The following is a 17,718-nucleotide window of genomic DNA, read 5'->3' on the forward strand; positions in this document are numbered from 1 at the left end:
TGAATTTTGGAATACCTTCAACATGTTTATGAGAGTTTGTGTGTGTTTTAACATTTTTTGTGTGTGTCCCCATTTGTATGTCCTGAATCTTGTTTTGCTTATACTAGGTGCTTAATAATATTTACTCACTGGTTGCTTCCCTATTAGCTACCTTTTCTTTAATCTCTTTTTAGGGTAATCTAATCAAAATGTTATACTCTTAATACTACTACCATGCTACATATACGCGAGTTGTAATTTTTTTTCAAACTATGTGTCTAGTATCACGGCTTTGAAATTTTCTCTCTGTCTGGTGCACACCTATATTCTTCCAACTGAATTTACTGAAATGCCGCGTGTGTGTGGCGGGTTGGCAAAGGCAATATTGTGCAGAGGCAATGATAGTGAAGTAAATTCTAATAAGGAATAAAAACGTGAGCCTTCTATGGAGATACCTCGCTATATATGATTTTATTTCCAAATACGATGCTTTCGTCTATGCTTGTAGAGATTCTGTTTGAATGTTTTCAAGATCTTTTTCTCTCTTCTGTTCCTAAAAGTTCAGTGTACGATCTCCAGCTCAATAAAAAGATTACTCATTTGGTGGAGACATAATACATTCTGTGTAGACTCACACTTCTTAGAATGCCTCGGTCCCAGGGAGAAGTCACAAGTATATTAATGGCCTACTTTTCCTATACCAAGAGAATCAATTTCCCCTTTGTTTCTAAGGAAAATCATTTTGAGGGTACTCACCACTATGTGGTAAGTGGCACTATAAAAACACTTTGGGGCTTCAGAAGAGAGAATACTGGTTTTAAAGTTATTTGTTCCATGCTGTCTAAGTTTATCCCTCTAAAGCTATATTCAGTTTTGGAATGCCACTTCTGCTTTTTGTTTCCCTAACAATCCATGTAAATGTTTCTACATACGATCTTAATGATCACCAAGCGGTAAAGGAACAGCAGTAAGTTGTGTTTTTAGCTGCTGATTCACCTCACTCTTGATTCTGTATTTTCTGGACTTGCCAAGTGTAACCCAGGAGCTGATTTCCTGATTCCTATCACTCTTCTACTGTCTGGCAGAACTTGCCTTTCAACGCTTGGGACTTGAAGAAACATTTGAGTGGGATGGTGAGTCTACCAAGATATTTGCTCGAGACTCTTAAGGAATCCTACACAAGGATGTCTTGGAACCAGATTGTAAGTGAACAAAGTGAAAACCTGTTCCTCTCTTGTGGTTATTTCAGCCTTTTCTATTTTTAAAGTAACCTTCACATATGGTACCTCCATATAAATCTAAATAGATTCCATATTGATGTATGCATGATTTGAGCTTACTTTTCATGATACAGCATAGTGATAAATTCACGCTTAATTCTGCTGGCTTTTCAGATTGTTTTAGCAGGAAGGGGCTACTATATTCTAACAGAATTGCTCTATCATGTTAATGTATGCATTTAACTATCAATATATACACTATTATATTCCTAGCACATTCTATTAATTATGGAAATCACTTTCATTTCAATAGTGGAATTTACATGCCAACAGCTTCTGGGGCTCAGTGGAGCATCAGACCAGCATGTCACAGAACTCCCTTGTAGTGTGGGCGTTGACAGGGTTCTGTTGACATCACATTTGCAATGAAAATGTCTCATAAATGTGCACCCACATAGAACATTACTTATTTCAGTATTCACATAGGTCATGAATGTCAGAGATGAAAAGTTTCCTCACACTTACATTACTAAAATAAATTATTGGGAATATATAATCACACACATACATATGAATGACCTGAAAGATGTGTCTTAAATATTTAGAAAAGATGTCCAGATATAAAACTGTCACCTTTGGGTTCTCTCCTGTAACTCTATAATGCTTTTGTATTTTACAAGTCCTGTATAAAGGGTGGATGAAGACTGTAAATCAGGCAAGAGAATGGACTGGTCCAGAGGGGTTATAATAGGGGATAAGTAACAAGATCAAATGGGACCAGAGGAACATTAGGCTGAATATCACAACAAAGTTTTTGATAGGGAAAACTATTAGACTGTGAAATAGTCTTTCAAGGGTGCTAGGAGAAGTCATTACGTGAGCCATTTAAAATCAGACTGCACTGAAGTACTCCAAAATACGGTGTGCTATGGGGACCAAGCCTACATTAGAAGAAGAAGGAGGGGGGTGACCTAAGAGTTTCTACCTTCTCCATGACGACTATGATTGTACTCATTTTATGTGTACAGTCTTGGTGGATAATCTTCTGCAATTTTATGCTACTTCTTGGGAGCAATTTCAACAAATTCATGTAATGCAGAATTTAGCAGAGTCTCTGGAGAGACAAAAATGCACACTAAACTGAGTGTAAAATAGCAAAGTGAGACAACTATGGGTAAACATTACTACTTCTTTGGGGAGTAAACCCTGGAGAAAACAAGTCTTACCCTGGAACTCGGGCCGTATTCACACATGCATAAAGGCATACTGAGATTAGGTAGTAATTTTCTTTTGTTTAATGGTATCTTGGGACCATGTTGAGTGCAGGACAACAAAATGAAACATTTCATCCCCAAGATAACGGACTATATTTTGGCAGGAGGTAGCTACAACCCTGGAGAAAGAAATCAAGGACCATATCGTGACTGATATCTATTAGAATGGACAAGAAAGAGAAAATGGTTTAATTTGATAAAAAGAGCTTGACATAAAAGGAGAAAGAGAAAAAGTGACCCAGGGAAGTTGTAAAACTGTGATTGCTGGGAACCTTTCAAGATAAGACTGTCCCCACTCTGTATGGTTCTGGTTGATCACCTGTCATGAAGTAGAGAAGTGAGACAGGTGACCTTTTGCCAATTATCCTAGTTCTTTCATTCAATAAAAATATTAATTTAAGTTTGATAAAAAATCACTGCATTTTATGCTATCTTTGCATTTGTTTAACTTAGCAATTTTAATTGCAGTGACATAAAATCAGAGGTGGGCTCATTTTGATGTTTGGTAATTGTAGGGGTAAATCATCTGACTTCCCCTCGTTTCTTTTCAAGTGTACACTGCAACTTTTAAAAAAGACCATAGGATATATTTTCATTATTTATAATATCTTCTTTTTTGGTAGCCTTCCATACCTTTTCTCAATGTATTGATTAGATATTTCTGAAGTCTGACAAATTCCATTCAATTAAATCAAGGGGTGACTCTCTCTCCCTGTCTCCAAATTTAATCTATTCCTTGTGTTGGCATACTTTTCTGCAAGTTGAGTTTCACATTTCCTTGGCGTGGATCTAGCTCACAGAACAAGAGGTTTTATGAGTAGGGTTTTGTTTTGGGGGGGGAGGGGCTTATCAATTCTAAAAGTTATTTATACCATTTATCATTCTCTTTAGCCCAATGAATGTAGATACTGTGAAATTTTCATTGTCTTATTTGTGAAAATATAAATTTCAAGACTTCTCCTGTTTGCATCCTGAGCACCTGTGTTACTCTGAACAGAAATCGAGGCAGCCTTAGGGCAGGTCTATTCAAAATGCCCAGGTACCTCCTGCTGGGTGATCAGAACTTGAAAGGATGAACAGCTAAAACCTACAGGTGTGAGAAATCTCTGTAAGTACCAGACACTCACATGATGGAAGGGAATAGATCAGTTTATTAAAGTCTGGTGTATAATACTTCCAAAATCTATTCAAATTCTTTTGGGCTGTTTTGAGGAAAATGTGCATAGCACTATAGAAGTATTAACAAATAGAGTATCCTAAACACCTTTGGTAGGAAGTGTGTAATCTACCTGAGTTTAGGGTATTGGCAGTCTAAATGGTTTTGTCATGCCTATATTACATATATTTACATGAACAATTAGAGTCCAGGTAACAGCCTTAAAATATGTGATCAGATAATCCAAAGCAGACTTAAATTTAGGAAAATGAATAATATATCTCTACAAATCGATGCTTTTTTTTCTTCCAAAGAAACACAACATAGCGCTAATGAACACTTCTAAGATCATGTAGCACAGATAAATTTAAGGCAAGAAACTTAAAGTAATGAAGTGCTTCTGAGATCCTTAACTCACAGTAATCTCAGCTTTGACTATACTGATATGTAACTATCTCGCTGTGTAGGTCAAACATATCACTATTCAAATAACAGTATAAATAACTTTATTAGTAAATTAGCTGAGCACTTGAGCACAGACCATTAGAAGTATACAGTTTTATTGTTTGTTATTAAAATTCACAATGCTTTGAAATACTTAAAAGGCAGGGGCATGTCCCCTTAAGATATCTACCTGAGAGTGCTACACCTTTGGGAATCTACGTTTGCTAATCCAGGGAAGGAACTAGAAGGAAATCTAAATGAAATCCTTAAGAAACCAGCTTATTGGATCTATTTCCTAGTCTATTTCTGGATCGCGAATCTCCCGCCCTCTCTGTGTTATCTCACTGTCAGATAAGAAACTGGAACAGGATCGATGAAGAGATAGGCTCCCCGTCTGGCTTTTCGATTTTTTCGCTCAAGCCAAAAGGAGCAAAGGACATCGAGTTAGGGATCCTTGCCAAACCTGCTTGCAGGAGAGCAAACCTCTGGCCGCCTCTGGCAGCAGAGCGCCTCCCAGAAGCGGCGAGGACCAGGTCCCACTGACCGCTGCCCACCTCGCCTGGCAGCCTCGCACCCACAGGAAACCGCCCTTGTGGCAGCCAGTCGTCTCAGGGTTTCCAGTGCACAAAGCGTACGGAATCCCCGATTAGAAACCTATCCTGAGCCCAGGGCAGGGCTGGAGGTGGTTGGCTCATGAGACTGCTCTCCCTGGGCGTCTGCGAGCGCTAGTTAGTCCCTCCACCTCTCCAGCCCTGGGCACCCTGACCGCAGATCTGTGCCCTGAGCTCTGCCTCCCTCCCGGAGACATAGACGAGCGCGCGCACACACAAACTCTCACTCACGCACACCCACCTTGCCTCTGGCCCCCATCCTTCCCACCCCCGGCAGAACGGTAGGGACTGGTCCGGGCTCTGCCTCAACTTTCCCGGCTGAGCCTGCGCCACGCGGCACCCGAGCCTCCGCGCCCTCACTGGGCGCCCTCCAGAGGGGCACGTCCTCCTCTGGGCCCCTTACCTCGAACCGCCAACTCCCGGCAGGGACTGGAGCTGACCGTGGTGGCAGCGGCGGCGGCCGAGCCTGCACCCGGGCTCTGGCTCATGGTTGGTCCTCCTCATTCGACACAAAAGAGGTAGCTTGCTGGCTTTGTCCTTTCCCAATCCAAGGGAGAACTTATTTTGCCCCCGAAACGGCCAACTTGTGCGCGCCGCTTCCTGTCACAGTGCCCCCTGCCCCCGCCCCCTCCAGGCTGCGTGCTGGACCACTGCCTGGCGGTAGAGCATCCAGGCTTCCGAGTCAGTGGGGAGTGGGAAAAGGGAGGGTGGGAGGAGAAGAGAGGCAGGAGGTTGGGAAAAGGGGGGACCCAGTGGTCTTCCGAGGAGGGGAGGGGAGCAGTTCCCAGCTGAGTGCCTCTCCTCTGTACAAGCAAACCCACTTCCCAGGCTTGGAAGCAACTTTCCTTCACCTTGGCCGGGCTGAATTCTTCGCATCTAATTGGGACTCTCGGCAGAGGCACGGACCTTCTGGCATTCTCTCCTCATTTTCTCTTTCTCCTTTCCTCCCTTTCCCTCTTCCTCCCTCCCTTAACAGGGGTGTATCTGCAGAGTCTTCAGTGAGCCAGGGTACCTAGACGAGCAGATTATTATACAGAAAGCCAGGGCGGTTTTGCTGGCGGCTTCACGTCTGTTTGAAAGCCTTAGGCAGTGCCTGCAAAGGCTGGTGAATTTCGGAGGGGTTGGGTGAAGGGGAGTGGGGCGGCAGGGAGGTCGTCGGCTCTAACTTTGAAGCTCTGCTAGAGCCCTTGGCCTGCGGGGGAACCTGGACTGTCAGCCCTGGAAGAACTCTTCTATGGTCCCCGAGCAACCGGAGGACCGCATGCTGGAGGAGAAAGAGGGAGCGAGCCTGCGAGGCCGATGTGCAGCTCTGCCCCGCACGCTGCTCAGCTGCACATTGCGAGCCCCTGGAGAGGGCTTGTGCAGAACAATCTCTGGGTCAGGCGGGAGGGGGACGCTCCTGTTTCCTAGCAACCCTCATCAATCTTCTCGGGGTATCTCCCTCTGAAGGAATTCGATTGGACAGCCCCTGGAGGGAAGCCACGCCCCTTCAAGAATGCTGGGCTGCTGCTTTTTCGCATTCTCCCAAATTTCTTGGGTGGAATAAGATTACAGGGGAGTGCTGTATAATCTTCCCTCTTATCATGCGATGTTGCCACACCGCCCGCTTGCAACGACCCTACCGCCCTTCCCCCCCCCATTAGTCCTTTTCTAGTCCTACTTGTGGTTAGCAGGCACAATGCTTTCTACAGAACATCTTCTTTCTTCTTAAAATTAAATAAATAAAAAGCTTAAATCGGTGACGTAGGCACAAAAGAGAAAAAGGCACACGGAAATAGCCTTAATAGGCTCCGAGCTGCAGATAAAATCCTAAAGGTAAAATTCCAGGCATCTTTCTCTGTTTAGAAATACATTGTGTTTAATTTCAGAATCAAAACTTCACTGTCATTAATTTTTCCACCCTGATACACTAACTTTGTGTTCACCAAAGACTGAGTTATATGTAGCCAGAGACAATTAAACTTAATGCTTTCATGCTACATTTATTCTTTAATATTTAATGTTAACTTGTTAAACAACTGCTTGCTTTTGTAACCCAGCCAGAACATCTAAACTACAGAAACAGTTTTACCACTGATTCTTTTACAGAGCCAAGGCTATTTAGAAGACATGTGTGCTTGTATATTCCATTGTGAGTGTCACTAAACGTAGAAACTTGAATGTATTAAAAATTAAAATGTTATTAAATAGTGAAACTCTAAAAATGCTAGAAGTTCCCCTTCCGACACCATTCTTTGTGGAATGCAATAGGAGTGCCCAAGTAGAAGCAAAGTCACTCTTCCTTTGTATTTCATTACTATTATCTTACCACAAACACATTTGACTTTCATGAGAGAGAATTTCACAACGTCTTTCCAATAGACAGCTGTACGTCAAGGAGCAATGACACAACAATGGAGAAGATAAAGGTGTATACACTGCAAGGGCTTCGGATACCCACACGGAGCCACGTTGGCAGCTTCCCCCCCCCCACCGGGATGTTCCAGAAGGTACCCTTTTGCCTTTCCAAGAGTTTATCAGAATCAGCTGAAATTGAGAGATCTGATTTTTTAATCTCACTGAAAAAGAAAAGTAGCTGTGTTCACACAAAAGAAAGCACTGATGTATATGCTGAACTGCATTGCCACAACCTCTGTCTAGGCTGTTTAATACACTAAGGTTGGTGGTGTGTAGAGGCTGAAATCCTGAAGCAAATTATCAGTCTGTGACCAGATCTCCCCTTTATGGGACACTTTCCCTCTTTCCTCTCCCACAGATGCACAAAGAATTGATGAACGTAAGGGCTTTTCAGCCTGGTAGAAGCATGCTCCCTGAATTTGAATCTCTGATTGCTATCACTTCCTAGCTTTGTGACCTCGGACGGGTTTACTTAACCTCACAATGTCTGGGTTTCATCGTCTGTAAAATGTGAATGATAATTTCTCATCCCTCAGAGTTATTCTCTGTATCCATGTAAGCTGCATGCAGCTAACTATTAGTTACTATTATTGGTCTCTAGTTTATAGTTAATCAACGGTATGTTAATTGTTGAGCCATGTATAATGTTTAATTGAAGGCAGTTAGTCTTGTGCTTTAATTCTTCCTTTTTAATTTAACTTAAATTCATCATCAACTGGGAACATAGCTTTAATTTTAATGTTTATTTGATGTGTGTGTGTGTGTGTTTGTGCATGTGCACGTGTGTGTGTATGTTTCCAAGTTCCTTTTAAAAGCTTCAAGGGAACCAAAGTACCACTTCTAGCTAAATAGCATGCCAGTTGAGAAATGAAATCTCTCCCTTTCCCCCATCCTCCCTTAAGTATTCTAGCTGGGCTCCAGTTGTAAACAATTCTAGTCCCTTGTTTTAAGTACCTTGGTATAGCATGTTTATCAGATTTTTTCAAGTCAAACACACGTGTTTGGACATCTAGACCACTCTTTCTAGTTTATATTTTTTATTTAATTAATTTTTACTAATCCAACTGTATTTATTTGAACGATTAATCATGATATTTCTTCTTAGGTTCCTTTACAGCTCGTGTCGTGACTTCTGGTATAATGCCTTTTGAATATGGCCCATAAAGCATACCATCCTTCACTCAGAAAGAACATTGAGAGTTGACGTGCTGTCATCATTAATTACAAATTAAAATGCCTTCCATGTCCCCATTCTGATCACTCTCACTAATGTTCCTCTTGGAGTGAATGTCCACTGATTGGCTCAATTTAGAAATCAATTTCATTGCTGGTTTCTACTACCAGTCAGCAGTGTGCAGTTATTTTGATTCATATATGGGGTGTCCAGTTTGTCTGGAACAGTTCTGGTTTACATCTGTCAGCTCGGTGTTTTCACAGCGCTCACTTTGTTTCCCCAAAGTGTCAGGTTTGGGTATTAAATTATATGGCTACCTGAACCCTCTAATCATCTGGGAAGTATCTCTTGCCTCAGACTTCCCTTGCTCATCTGCCATGTGACTGTTAAATTCCTCTGTATAACCCTTTTTCCAGAATAGGACTGATCAGTTCTGGAGGCCTAATACACATATCTGTATAACTACATAATACACATATTTAAAATATTAAAATTTACATTTAATTTGCTTATAAATATTCCTTTTTTCAACTTCTTTCAAAATGTTTCTCCTGGGATCTTCTGTAAATTCGGATTTTAATTACTGTTACACAATATAAAAATGAAAATATTCTAGTCTTAATTTTGATTGAAGCTCTAAGGCAAAGGGTGCCAACTACCCCAGATTCCAAAGCAAGAGTTGCCAGATGCCCTGTGCTGGATTTGAACACAGTCTCTTTAAACCATGTGGATTATAAAAGAGTTAAAGTCCAAGAAGCTGAGAGAGGTAGGACATTGGAGTCGAGAGAGTTTTTGGTGTGCTCTGGATGTGCAGGTAGAGGATGTGTGTGTGTGTGTGTGTGTGTGTGTGTGTGTGTGTGTGAGGTTATGTACTGTCTCCTCACTTCAGCTCCAGTGAGGGGTGCTGCTGCTTCATGGAAACCGTTGCTATGTTCCCCTGGAATTAGGGTGATGTAATAGATTGCTTTTTAATTCACAGCAGAAAAATATACAATGCAAGAGGCTGGGTGTAGATCTGTCTCCCCGAGGGTTGAAAGAAAAGGCTGAACTTGGCAGGCAACTGCACTGCCACCTGTGACAGGTAGAAGGGCTGGGTTTTCTATGCACTATGTATGGGGGGAATGAGCACACAGAGCAGATGTGTTTGCTTAGATCCTAACCAGAAGGGCTTGGTGGAGAAACTTTGAATGCCCTGTAGACAGTCTGCGGAGGGCACAGGGCTGCGGCTATGTGATTGTGGGGTTGTGCTCTGCAGAAAAGCGCCCAGTTGAGGGGTGAGAAAGAACTGCTTGCCTAGCGCTTATGTGCAGGGCTGCATCAACCTGGTGGGAGGGTGCTTTCTGCAATTCAGCAGTCTGGAGGAGGCACCTTTGCCTAATTCATATACAAGGGGCTGGGCGAAATCTGAAGGTGATGTACAGACACCCAGGGGCTTTAAGTAGGGTAGTAAGTGTCCAGTCACGAAAGCCTCACCAGAATCAGGTCACACTCTGCAATGAGAAATCCCCCCAGAGCCCAAGGGTCTTCAAAGAACTGATTAAAATGGGATTAGAAAAGACAGCTTTAGGGCTTCCCTGGTGGCTCAGTGGTTAAGAATACGCCTGCCAATGTAAGGGACATGGGTTCGAGCCCTGGTCTGGGAAGATCCCACATGCCGCGGAGCAACTAAGCCCGTGCGCCACAACTACTGAGCCTGCGCTCTAGAGCCCATGAGCCACAACTGCTGAGCCCACGCGCCGCAACTCCTGAAGCCCGGGTGCCTAGAGCCCGAGCTCTGCAACAAGAGAAGCCACTGCAGTGAGAAGCCCGTGCACTGCAGCGAAGAGTAGCCCCCGCTTGCCGCAACTAGAGAAAGCCCGCATCCAGCAACGAAGACCCAACGCAGCCATAAATAAACAAATAAATAAAAGAAAGAAAAGACAGCTTTGAACACTTACTAAACCCAGGAAAAAGCAGTGCTAAATGAGCGCTGGTCAAATAGGACTTTTCTTGTCCTGCCGTGTCTTCTATCTCTGACCTGTTGGACTCATATCCTAATTGAGGTGGAGGGAGGCTGAGGATGCCGAGCTGGCTGAGCAGACAAGAGACAGCCTGCCAGGTCCCACTGCAGGCTTCCCTCCTGCCCCTCTCCAGTGCTGGAGGAGGGGAGAAACTTTAACTCAGATGGACATTGGAATTTTGATCATGACGTGGAACCTAATTCTATGTGAGTTTAGTGGGGTTTGTTTTGTTTTGCTTTTGTTTTTTCTTTTGGTACTAAAGAGAAGGAAGGAATTTTTATCTGGGAACAATCTAAAAGTCAAAGCTCTGGCTTTCAATGACATCCAAGGGGATAGAGACGAACATGCTCCATAGGCAAGAAAGGCAAGGGCAGTGGTGAGAAAAGAATAAAATTGTTTTTGTGGTGCATGATGAAACTCACTTGTTAGGTATATAAATGATACGATCAGTACTCTGGATTCTTTTGCATTTCCCCCTGATTTTCACAAGGAAAAAAAAAAAAAATCCTTGGATGTTTATTATGTGTTTCATTTTTGTCCTGCATATTGTATAGTTAATAGCTGAATTAAGGTTCTAAACTTGAATGTTCAAATATTAAAATACCCATCAACCACAAGTAGCTTCTTTGGAAGTTTTTAATTTTTAATTATTAGAATACATATTAATAAAAATAAAGTAAATTTTAAAACAAAAATAAATATTAAAAATAGTAGATTCTTTGAAGATACTCATCACAAGAAATTCAAATACTTGTTTCTTTGTCTTCCTTATTAAATTGGAAGCTTCGCTATGGCTGCATGTTTACCACTGTGTGCTGGTACTTATGGAGATGATGTGTGTGTGGACGACGGGGGCTTGGAGAAGACTTGCTTAGTAGACATTTGTTGAATGAATGAATTAACCTTTAAAGATTAAAATATCATATCGACTTTTAGAATTGAGTAAACTGAGTCCTGGATATAGCATGTGTTCCCAAATTTCTGTGTAAGAGGAGTTTACAATTGTTAATCTGGTTCATTAATCTGGTTCATTGATTGTTAACTTGGTTCACCCCCTTTATGAGGGGAGTGGATGTGTGTGCAATCACTTACCTGTCTCAAATTCCTAAAATTTCCTGACATGTTATAAAGCTTAATAGGCCCCTGATCAATAAAAGATTAAATGGTTGGAATTCCTTCCTAGGGATTTTGTCTGAATTCTGTATTTTCATGACAAGCAAATCGCTTTTAGTTTTAGGTCTTTTTAAAAGTAATTTTTTTGGGGTGAGCAGGGATAATGGGATCTGATGAAGGTTATGAGCTTTATAGGTTAATGAAAGCCTCTTGGCATAGCCACAGCTTGGGGGAGTTAATTTATACAGATTATTTGTGGTTAGAATCACCGCTTTTACTCTGGACTCATGACTCCAGTCTCAATAAATGATGCAGAGTGCAAATGCTAAAAGGAGTTCAGAAGAAGGAAAAACATGTGAACTGGGTTTACCTTATCCGTATAAATTTAATCCCAGAGATTCTGGCGAAGGGTAACAGTGTAAATCTTTGGTGATATTATTTATTTTGGTCTTGTGTTGATTATTTCCTTCCTGAAAATTGAAATCTATTTTTCATACCTGGAAGCGATGATATTCTGAGTAGGTCATCCCTAAGTCAGCCATTCAGTTCAGAGCAGGCTCCAGTTAGTTATGTGTGTACGTATGTATGTAATCAAGTAACGTTCACTGGAAACTTTCCTGAGCCAGACACCAAGCCAAGTGCCTAGGATACCAAAGATAGAAGGTAGGGACTCTGCCCTTGGAGATTTCACTTCTGATAATGGTGAACAGAAATGTCAACAAATCATTAAAAATACGTGATGGAATATAAAAGAGATGTCCTTTAGGAGGAAGAGTGACCTAGTGGAAGTGGCCACTATATATTAATCAAAATGAAAATCCTGAGCTCATGGCCTTTGAATATAATGACTCACAACAAGAGCCTACTGTTCCACACATTTTCCACTTCAAGGCTAAACTTTGAAATACATAAGTGTGAGAAAGGGGAGCATATCAGTTAGAAATGCTTTTTGGTTGCAATTAACACATTGCCTAACAAACAATGGATTAAACCAATAGTGCTTTTCTAGTTTGTTTATTTTCACATATCAAGGCTATGGAAATGGGCAGCTTTGGTATTGCTTTAGTGACTCAGTGTTGTCAGATCCAGCATTCTGTTTTTTCCTTCATGTTGCAATATTGCTGCTCCAGCTCCAGCTGTCACATCACTTACTCAGGAGGCAAGAATAAGCAGGACAGCAGGGTAGCTATATTCACCCTGGGTGTATAGGATGCACGATCTTTCTCAAAACCACATAGTAATACTATCATTTATGTCTAAGTGGCCAGACCTTTTCATGTGACTGCCCCTAGCTACATATTAGGTTGGAAAAGTGTGTAATTCACTTCTCCAGCCTCTTTAGTGTAAGGCATCGAGAAAGAGGGTGAATGGAATTGGCAGTTGGGTCAGCCAGCCAACAGTGTCTGACTCTGGGAATAATCTCACTGCTTCCCTCTTAAACCATTTCTATGCTGGAGATAGTGTTCTAGCCCATAGTCTAATTTTCTTTTAATTTTATCGAAGTATAGTTGATTTACAGTGTTGTGTTAATTTCTGCTGTACAGGAAAGTGATTCAGTTATATATACATATATACATACACTTTTTCATATTCTTTTCCATTATGGTTTATCACAGGATACTGAAATAGTTCCCTGTTCTATACAGTAGGACCTTGCTGTTTATCCATCCTATAAATAATAGTTTGCCTCTGCTAATCCCAAACTCCCAATCATTCCCAATCATTCAAGTGTAACTTTTGACTTGAAACTGGGGGACACGAATAGATCTATGGAAGGGAAAATTTTTCTGGTTACCTATTGAGGACATTCACTGTTTGGTCTTCTATAGCCTGTGGCCAAGTGACTTTTTAGGGTCAAGGTCAACTGTAGTTGCTGTTACTAACTATCTTAGTACCTGGCTCATTCTTTATCTGAAAGCAATATGGATCATTTAAGATTTTAGGGCCTAATAGTATGTTTCCTTTTAAAGAAAATCCTAACTTTCAATGCAAACTATTTGTATTGATAGGTATGAGTACAAATTTGAAACAATGATGCCCATTAGAGCTATCTGTGAGAATGTTCAGTAAATATTAAATGCATTTTAAGTATGCGAAAAAAAAAGTTGTGTTGAATCCTGAAGCATGAATGTTGTGCATTGAGATATACCTCTAGTGGTTCTGTTTTGGGGATTCATTCAATACTAAATATTTATCGAGGGCCTGCTCTGTGCCAGGCAATGTGCTCTGTGCTGGGTGTTAGGATAGATTAGTTCAATATAGCTGTGGATGTTAGGGAGCATATAGCCAGAAAAATACTTTCAATCAATATAAGCTTTATTTTTAGGAAAGTTCCAACCATGGCCCTTATGACCATGGGAGATGTTACAAGCTCTCAGTATCATATTTCAGGTTATTTTACTTTGAGCCACAGTATTCTGCTTTTACATTTTTTTTACCTTGCTACTTTGGAAATATCCTTTTCATTAAAAACAAAAGCAAACAAACAAAAACTTTCTTCCCCTATCTCTATATTTCCTCCTTTAACCTTTTATATGTTTGAACAATAATGACTTCAGGTTTATAAGCACATTCTTTTTTTAATGTGAAAGTCAATGGACCTACTAGGGAAACCTTTTCCATAAGGAAAATCATGGTCCTGAATAATAAAGAATTTTTTCTGTCTGATCTAGTGGGAAGACAGCTTAAGAGAAGAAAGATTCTAGGTGGAGATACCACACAAATGTCAATGTAAGATGTTAAGATTTGCTGTCATTTCTAGTCCAGAATTTAAAAAAATTAATTCAAGATTTCAGGAAAGTTTGTTCTCAGGCAAAACATAGTTTGCTGCAGTTATTGAGTCAAAACCTTAATTAGGCAGCTGTTTTTATCCTCTGGTTTAGTTTGGTAGTGGAGACTCAGTCACTGAGGGCCTGACATTTCAATTAGATGTAATGTCAAATTAGTAGTAGCATCTAAAGTCCATACTGTTCAAATTAGAATCTCTCAGACTGAAAAGAAAGGTTGGATTAAAGTTTTGGAGGAAATGTTTATAAGATTATGTGTTAGTCACAATTCTTTACTTTTGTGATTCATTATTTTTCTTAAAGCATAATTATTTTGATTCCCAAAGTTGTAGAATTAATGTGCTCTTATTAGTTGCAATGATTAGAACGTAGTGAAAAGTTGTGGTTCTTAAGGTTTGCAGAGAAGAAAGTGCAAATCCCGTTTTCTGCCTTAAATGAATTATTTTTATTCCTTAGAGTATTGCTCCAATAATGAAATTGCTCTTGCCCATCTATACTCTAAGAGTATGATTTCGTAAACTGATGTTCCAGGAACACATGTAGATCAGAGAACAGCTGAATAAGAACAGCTTACTTCTTGGCTTACCGAGAAGTCAGCTGACGGAGCGCTTCTCAAACTTTTTTTTTCTGCCCAGATCCCAAGATGATATTCCAGCTGGTTGTCATTCTCGAAGGTGCATCTCAAGTTATTCTGAATTCTGTTGTCTGCTGTAACTCAATTCCTTTTTCTTCCACTGAAGAACTACTGGAATGCAGGTGAGTATTGGAACGAATTATTGGAAGCAGGTGAGTAGGAGTGACGGTTCTAGGAGTGCTCTTGTATCCCTGCTAGTTGACATAGAAAGTAAAACATTCCGGCAGAGTAAAACATTCAAGAGCCTTGTCACTTTATCATAGAATAGAAACTATTGACCTGCCTTACTTTCTCTCCTGCAGAAATAGTTGTGGTGAGTTTGTGAATCTCACTGATTTACAATGTTGTGTTAGTTTCTGCTGTACAGCAAACTGATTCAGTTATATATATAATATATATTCATATATATTATATATATAATATATATTCAGTTATATATATAATATATATATACACATAAATATACACATATATATTCCTTTTCATATTCTTTTCCATTATGGTTTATTACAGGGTATTGAATATAGTTCCCTGTGCTACACAGTAGGACCTTGTTGTTTATCCATTCTGTAAATAATAGTTTGCATCTGCTAATCCCAAACTCCCAAATATTAACATTTTTCCTTCGACTAACGCTTCTGTTTTTTCACAATGATTTCTGATCTAGATTTTACCTAGATTTAAACTCTTTGAGTTTTTTTTCTTAAAAAAAACTCTGTCCGTACTTTCTAGATGAGGAATCTAAGGCAGAGAAAAGTTAAGTGACTTATTCTAGGTCGTATAGCAAATGAGTAGTAAAACCAGAACTTCCGTCAAGCGAATGGATTTTAAATTCAGTATGTATTCTGACATCCTAGCCTGCCTCTCATTACTCCTTATTCACTGAATGATGTTTTTCTGCTTCACCCATTTCACCACAAATCACCCTGTGCTTATGGATCCTCTACATTTAGGTTGTTCCTTGTATGCCTAACCTTTAATCCCCTTCAAAATTCTGCTGAGTTTCTGTCTTTCACAGGGCTTCTATATTTAGTAGCTTTGCCATGTATAAAATGTGTAATCAAATAAACCGTCCCTACTAAGGGCTTAACCAGGTAATGATTTCCTCTCCCAGGTAAGTTTTAGCTTTAAGGAGTGATAGAATGAGATTTTCAGATACTTCGGAAATTAATAAGATTCTAGACCTATTGTGACTGTAATGATTGGGAGTATGTGATGATAGATCTCTATGTAATTTAAAATTAAATAAGCCAAAATTTTAAGAGAACTTTTTGGTTAATATCTATGATCTCCTGCTTTCCCCATGAGTCAGTCAACTTCATAATGAACTATGAGGAAAGGTACCGTGTCTCCTTGTTCAGTGGCCTCTGCCTGGAACCTAGCACAGTGTCTGGAACATATTTGTTGAATGAATGAACTTCAACAAAATTGCCAACATCCTGCTTGGCCTGATAACCATAGGAGGATGATGTAGGACATATAAAGGTTGATATTGTGACAGTGTAATTATAAAAACATGTGATTATTAGAGGTGAGATTAATTAGGTGTGTTTGTCAGGGCTGACAAAATTATGCTGCACTAATAACAATCCCCGAGCCTCACTGGCTTAAGACAGCACTCATAGTACATGTTGATTGAGGGCTGGCTAGCTAGGGGCTCTGTTTTTTTGTTTGTTTGTTTGTTTTTAAAGAAGATGTTGGGGGTAGGAGTTTATTAATTATTTATTTTGGCTGTGTTGGGTCTTCATTTCTGTGCGAGGGCTTTCTCTAGTTGTGGCAAGCGGGGGCCTCTCGCTATCGCGGCCTCTCCTGTTGCGGAGCACAGGCTGCAGATGCGCAGGCTCAGTAGTTGTGGCTCACGGGCCTAGTTGCTCTGCGGCATGTGGGATCTTCCCAGACCAGGGCTCGAACCCGTGTCCCCTGCATCAGCAGGCAGATTCTCAACCACTGCGCCACCAGGGAAGCCGCCGAGGAGCTCTGTTTTATGCTGTCCTCGCTCTGGGATCCAGGCTGATGGAGCACCCGCTCACCATATGGAACATTGCCAGTGTGGCAAAGGGAAAGAAAGATCTCTAGGGTCCCACATCAATATTTAATTGCACTGACCAGCAAGAGACACACATAAATTCTACTTACAGCTCACTGGGCAGAAGTAATCCCAGAAACTATAAGGGGGCCAGAGATGCAGTTCTATCCCGTGTCTAGAAGGCAGAGGACCTGAAACACCTGTTGAACTGCATTAATAACTACCACACTGGAAAACACTCTTCATCTCGTGTGTGAGCTATATATTTCTCTCCTGCAGAAACAGTTGTGGTGAATTTGTGAATCTCATTGATTTACAATGTTGTGTTAGTTTCTGCTGTACAGCAAACTGATTCAGTTATGTATATAGTACATATTGTTCATATATATTATATATAATATATATTCAGTTATATATATAATATATATGTATATACACATAAATACACACATATATATTCCTTTTCATATTCTTTAAGTATTTCTGTTTTTTTGAGCATTTTGTATGGGTCAGGCACTGTGCTAGTGGTTTACATACATTGCCTTCTAATTCATACAACAATCACGAGACGGGGGACCTGTTATTACTTTATAAAGGTGAAGAAACTGAAGTGAAGTGAGCTTAAGAGGTTTGCCCACTTAGTAAGTAGTAGGGTTAATGTTAGAGGTCAGGTCTGTCTGACTCCAAAGGCGATGAACTTGACAACCATGCAATATTGCTTTTTTTTTTTTTTTCTTTTTTTCTGTTACGCGGGCCTCTCACTGTTGTGGCCTCTCCCGTTGCGGAGCACAGGCTCCGGACGCGCAGGCTCAGAGGCCATGGCTCACGGGCCCAGCCGCTCTGCGGCGTGTGGGATCCTCCCGGACCGGGGCACGAACCTGTGTCCCCTGCATCGGCAGGCGGA

This window comes from Delphinapterus leucas, chromosome 9 (genome assembly GCF_059928025.1).
Source record: "Delphinapterus leucas isolate spDelLeu-1000000601 "Yukka" chromosome 9, BTC_Dleu_Yukka2, whole genome shotgun sequence".
Classification (NCBI taxonomy): Eukaryota; Metazoa; Chordata; class Mammalia; order Artiodactyla; family Monodontidae; genus Delphinapterus; species Delphinapterus leucas.